Below are 6,621 nucleotides of genomic sequence, written 5' to 3' on the forward strand. Positions count from 1 at the left end.
GTAATTCATCACCCCCCCCCCCCCCCCCCACCCCCACCCCCACCCCGCCCGCTCCATCAAAAAAAGAAAATTGGGTGAGCCATAAGTTGCATGACTTTTGTTGATAAAACTAATCTAAAAGCAGGAAACCTTTTCTCCGACCACAGAATTTTGTCTCCATTTAATACGCTTTCGCGTGCTGTGAAGTGATATCCTGAAGAGTTGTTCTGCCTTGTTATGAGTCGGTTAAACCCTATTAGCTAGGTTAAAATCCAGCCAATTGGCTATTGGTATATTTTTTCGGTCAGTTTAAATCTGATTGTTTGTTAGACTGATGATCTTCTTTAATTATGATTCATTGCGCTTCTAACTGTATGATTAAATACTTCACAAGTATCGTTTGTTGTTTTGGTTGTTTGCTGTACGACTATATATCACTTGATCTAGCCAAACCTAGCTCCAAGTACCATAGATATACCTGGAAATCCTTGTGGTCTTACGCATTAGCTAAGCATTTGCGGCCGCTCATTACTTTCAGAGAGCGATAGGCTAATCTTTACAGGTGGGTGATAAATATAGGTCTATGAAATCAAAAGTCGCAAGAATACTGACAACTTGGCAACGAAAAGAGAGCAAGGAAATCTCAAATGCCTTGCAAACTTGTGCGTGATGTTTTGGCACATAGTTGTGTAGACTCATATTCTAAGCAATCCAAGATTTATGTCATCTGCTTGACCGAGAATTTTGTTTTCCTAGACTAAATGTCTTAACAGATCAAAGATCGTAGCGTTTTGTCCGTGTCTGTAGTATACTCCGGATGTGGCGTGAAACGCACTGAAAACCCCATAGTCCATTCACCATTCACAGTGGTAAATGCAATGTGATTTTTTTTAAAACAGGGCGTGTTGACAGTGTGCGAGGTTATGGGCTTATGCAGTTCCTTCGAAGATTTACTGAAGTTTGAGAAAAACAGGTTTCACGCGGCGGCCTTAAATAACCCTCTGTATCAATAAGAGAGGCAAACAAGACGCAATAAAAAAAACAGGTATCGCTTTGGAGAGGCTATGGTTCGTTTTAAAAAGCTTTTGGTGCGTTGCGTCAGACGCATTTACCATGGTATGGTATGGCTTCACTGTATGGCAAATGACGACTGTTTCGTGAAACGGGCTCGTCATTGTTTAACATCCTCTGTTAAAAAAGTAAATATTCCTGGATTCAAGACTTTTTCGCTGAGATGAAAGCTCTGTTTGCGAGGCCTTCTTGTTTTAATAACGTCTGGTCCTAAATAAATGTTTGTATGGAAACAAACTCCATTAGTAAACACTTATAGCACCAAGGCAACCTTCAACAAACATGATCCTTTATATTCTTGCTTCTAGGAGATATCGAAGGAGCTACAGAAGTAGGTCGCACTTGAACTACACCGCATCACCCACGGTTAACGAACTGCCTTGTGTTCCTGGGAAACGTTTATCTCTGATAATAGCTGCCCTCGTAGAGTCATCTCAGACAACCATTGCTCTTTGGGTTTTGTTAAAGGTTAAAGTGCTAACCCTTAAATGGCCCCGCATAAAATGAACAAAAGAAAAACAAAGATAAGTCTACATCCCTGATTGCCTTCCATTCTTGAGAATGCGCCGAGCATTGAAAGACATAAAAGACATATGGCCCTAAAAGTACTTCATAGTGTAATGTTGTATTGGTTTGTCCGATTTGGTGGCATAGTCCCTGTTGGGTATCGGTATTTTCCGCTAATTTCAGTACCAATTAGCCACAATTGTTTTGACCACTGGTCTTTTTACTGGAGATCTGTGGAATTTCAAGGTACCTTGAAGGTTTCAAAAATCATCAACGAATTGTTTACTGACATTCATTGGACTGAAATTTGCGCCATATATCCTCAAGAATACCCACTAGTGTCGTCCGGTTCCATTGTGTGCTACAACCGATATTGTGGAAACTCAACCGTTATGATTAGTCGATTGTTTATTGAACGACAACTATATAAAATGACACATTTCCGTACCACGTGCTCATCAAAGATTGATGTCTGCCAATGGTAACCTTCCTGAAAACATTCATAGGAACACTGAAATAAAAACGGAAAGCAATGTTCCTTCAACAGGAAAGCAACATTCTCTAGGATAAGTTGATTAAAAAAAATTTTCAGTAAAATATTGATTTCCATCCAGAGATCTATAGCAATGACACCCTAAGTTCAAAGAAAAAAAAATAGCCATGCCATACATTATGTATAAAGTTTTCTTATTATCTTTGCATCGAAAATTCGATTTGTTACTGACAGTTTCCATGTTATAATTACCATATAAACCAGATACAATCGCCCATTTTTTTGGGGGGGGTGGGGGGCAAAAACTGTTGACAGCTTCTCTCTGCATGGTTCCGTACTAATTTCGTACTTTATATACTTTCTTAGTTTTTTGTTTTTTTATGTTGCGATTTTGCCCCCAAACGTCCGTTTTGATTGATGGCTGGTGTACGAATATCTGTTTCGAAGCATAGATTTTATGCATAGATAGATAAACAGGCTTACAGCAAAGGAAGTAAAACCAGAGCAGCGACTACAGAGTGACAGTTGACAAATGGCCACACATAACCGGTGGAATACGGCATATTTGGCTTCAGCTAGGGTTTTATTCTAACCGACAAAAGCCGAAAACGGAAAACCTTTGAAGTAAAGGTAGTCCAGTGTAGTGTGGTAGAAATCCCCATACATCGCACACCTCTGGTGGTAGACGAACTTAGAAACCCCTTACCGGGAACCCGTAAGCGAACCAATGGATGCACTCGAGGTGCCAACGCGAAACCCAAATAGACCGGGAAATGGTCACAATGGAACAGAAGGGCTAAATTAATCGGTCAGTATAAAATCCCAACGATGCAACTGTATGTCGTTATTTTGCATTCACGAGGACTTGTACGACCCTCTTCATCTCAACCGGACTGTTGACCAACCAGATTGTCTGCTTTAATCCACACATCCTCGCAAGCTTAAATAAATGAATAAATAAATTCATTTACGCTGGAATAACCCAGTGTGGTGTAAAATAACCCTAGTAATAAGCCTACCCTATTTTTTTCCCAGGAAGCCTTCAAAGCTCTGTATTCATTTAACATTTCAATCATTTTTGTATATCTGGAATAAAAAAAAAACATCTGAGTATTTATCCCCCATCTAGTCTAACTAATTATTTGTGAAACTGTTTTCAGACGCCCATGTCATAAAATTCAATCAACGTAGAAACCTAACATTTCTATCCGGTCAGATTGTACAATAGGACATTTTTATCTTTATGGGTAAAAGAGTTCGATCTGAAAGCTCCCCTAATGATGATCCCGTGGGCTTGTGTTTCATTCATATTCAACAACGGGTGTTTTGTATCAATATGTCTACAATGGGCTGTTACAGAATATATACATATATATATATATATATATATATATATATATATATATATATATATATATATATATATATATATATATATATATATATAAAGCATTGGTGTAGGTATACTTTCACCTGCAATCGATGGAAAATCGATGGTGTATCGAGAGCTAGTTATTATATGTTTTGAATGATGCTAAACATTGATAATGTGTGTAGCTGTTGAGCTTGTTCAGTATATTCCCAACAACCCAAATGGCATTTTAAGTGCAAGCTACGTAGGCCTATACAGCATGATAGAAGTATGTATAACATATACCACGGAATTCCATTAACTTCCGTGGGCTAAGTAATCATGCATATCACATGCAAACATTTTTCAGTGAAATATTTATTTCCATCCAGAGATCTATAACAATAACACCATAAGATCAAAGAAAAAAACACCCATGCCATACATTATGTATAAAGTTTCCTTATTATCTTTGCATCGAAAATTCGATTTGTTACTGACAGTTTGCATGTCATAATTACCATATAAACCAGATATACAATCGCTCATTTTTTTTTCTTGGCAAAATATTTTACGGTCGATTGGACAGTAAAATGATCAAATGCTTTATCTGTTTGATATGGGGTGTTGTGTTTTAGTAGAAGACGAACAAGGATTGGGTGGAAATGTTATGCAGCTAGGATTAGATTAGAGAATGTATCCTTTCTTATAACTCAACGTGAGGTTTCTTTTCATGAAACATTCATCAGACCTCATACATCAACACATGGCGAGGCAGTTAGGTAGTAAGGAACCCAGACTAACCTCCTTACCTCCCCTTGTATCCTTTAACGGATTCCATAGCTCTTTGAAACCTTAAATCTACAAATATATACCTTTCGGGGTTTTTTTTAATGAGGATATTTTGTACATTGCATTCCATTGTTGACATATTCAAGATACATGATGAAAAAAGGAAGGCTCACACAGGTTTGTCTGTAATGATACCAATTCACTATTCTTGCACATTACCTGCACATTACCTGCACATACTTCGCATGCTTTCACAGTTGGCTATCAGCTATAGCCTGAATGAACTCACTATAATTTCATTTGTCTTATCTTACACGCTGCCATCGTACAGGATTTGAATGCTCATTTGATCCATTCGCCCAGGACATTCCTTGCGTCTTTCCAGCATTGTTGAAAACTGTTGACAGCTTCTCTCTGCATGGTTCCGTACTAATTTCGTATTTAATATACTGTCTAAGTTTTTTGGTTGTTTGTGTTAAACGTTGTTTTGGGAATTGGCCTTGCGATTTTTGCCCCGAAACGTCCGTTTTGATTGATGGCTGGTGTACGAATATCTGTTTCGATGGTAGATTTTTTTATGCATAGATAGATAAACAGGCTTACAGCACAGGAAGTAAAACCAGAGCAGCGACGACAGAGTGACAGTTGACAAATGGCCACACGTAACCGGTGGAATAGGGCATATTGCCAGTTTACCTCAGCTAGGGTTTTATTCTTGCTGACAAAAGCCGAAAGCCCCGGCGCTTTCTGCAAAACGGAAAACCTTATCGCCCATCTAGCCTATTTAATTATTTGTGAAACTGTTTTCAGACGCTCATAATATTCACTCAAAAGTAGCAGCCTAACATTTCTATCCGGTCAGATTGTACAGTATGACATTTTTATCTTTACGTGTAAAAGATGTTAGATCTGAAAGCTCCCCTAATGATGGTCCCGTGGGCTAGTGTCTCACTCATATACATACACCGGTGTTCCCGGGAGACTGTCTACAATGGGTTGTTGGTGTAGGTATACTTTCACTTGCAATCGATGGAAAATTACAGCTGTATCGAGAGCTAGTTATTTTATTGCTTGAATGCTGGTAAACATTGATAATGTATTTACTTATTTATTTATTTATTTGGTGTTTTACGCCGTACTCAAGAATATTTCACTTATACGACGGCGGCTAGTATTATGGTGGGTGGAAATCGGGCATAGCCCGGGGGGAACCCACGACCATCCGCAGGTTGCTGCCAGACCTTCCCATGTACGGCCGGAGAGGAAGCCAGCATGAGCTGGACTTGAACTCACAGCGACCGCATTGGTGATAGACTCCTGGGTCATTACGCTGCGCTAATGCGCTAACCAACTGAGCCTAATGGGTGAGCTTGTTCAGTATATTGCCAACAACCCAAATGGCATTTTAAGTGCAAGCTACGTATAGAGCATGATAGAAATATGTGTAATATATGCCACGGAATTCCATTAACTTCCGTGGGCTAAGTAATTATGCATATCACATGCAATATTTGCTGAGAAAAGTACATAGTTTTCACATTGCAAATCTCTGATCGAAAAAACGATTGAAGACAATGGCTTCAAAGAAGGTACTAGTCAATTTTGTTCTTTTTTTTCATGACGTTTATTTTAAGAACGGTTTCCCCTTATATTACAAGAGTATCGATAATATCTGAGGTCGTATCGCTTTTGCAAAGAATACTGGAATAATCCAAGAGGAACTTCAGTTAAGTTGCAGTGTTGTTAGAAGAACTTAATGTGAACACGTGGTCTAAACCCGACTGTTGACCATACAGCATGTATAACGTGTATCCCATACAAACTTGGGCAGACAATCAGGATAGGAAGTAGATCGAGTAGGGTGCATTGGAAATGGCATTGTTAGATTATACGCTGTTCTTCATACACAACGTGTTCTCTGTCAACAACCACCTAGATCCGCCAAAAGTGCAAGGCAACGCCCTGTGCTGCGATTGGACAAGAAATCGATCGTTCTTTTTTCATAATAAGCCACCGCATCATCAGTACCTTTGATTTGTTTTCTGGCTTGTCCAGATCGAACATATTCCGCCTGTTTATGGTAATCGATGATTGTTAGTGATCTGTATACTAGTTTTGAAAAAGACTTGCGAAATCCAACGCTGAGATTTGTACACACCTGATGATTAGAGCCTGGCCACGTGATCAATCGATGACGTCTCGACTGCATGGTACATGGCGAGCGATCAGGATGAGGCGGTCTGTCACTCAAGGAGAACTCCGTGTAGATGGGAAGACGTCTTCGAGTCCTTGTATAGGTGGGGTGAGTATGTTTGTGTTTTATACAGGAAGGGGAAAACTTCTTCCTGGCAAAATAATGGTGCAGATGTGTGTAGGTTTTAAACCACCTACTGGACAGCATGAGTGTGGCAACAAAAGCGGGTAATGA

This window comes from Liolophura sinensis, chromosome 12 (genome assembly GCF_032854445.1).
Source record: "Liolophura sinensis isolate JHLJ2023 chromosome 12, CUHK_Ljap_v2, whole genome shotgun sequence".
Lineage (NCBI taxonomy): Eukaryota > Metazoa > Mollusca > Polyplacophora > Chitonida > Chitonidae > Liolophura > Liolophura sinensis.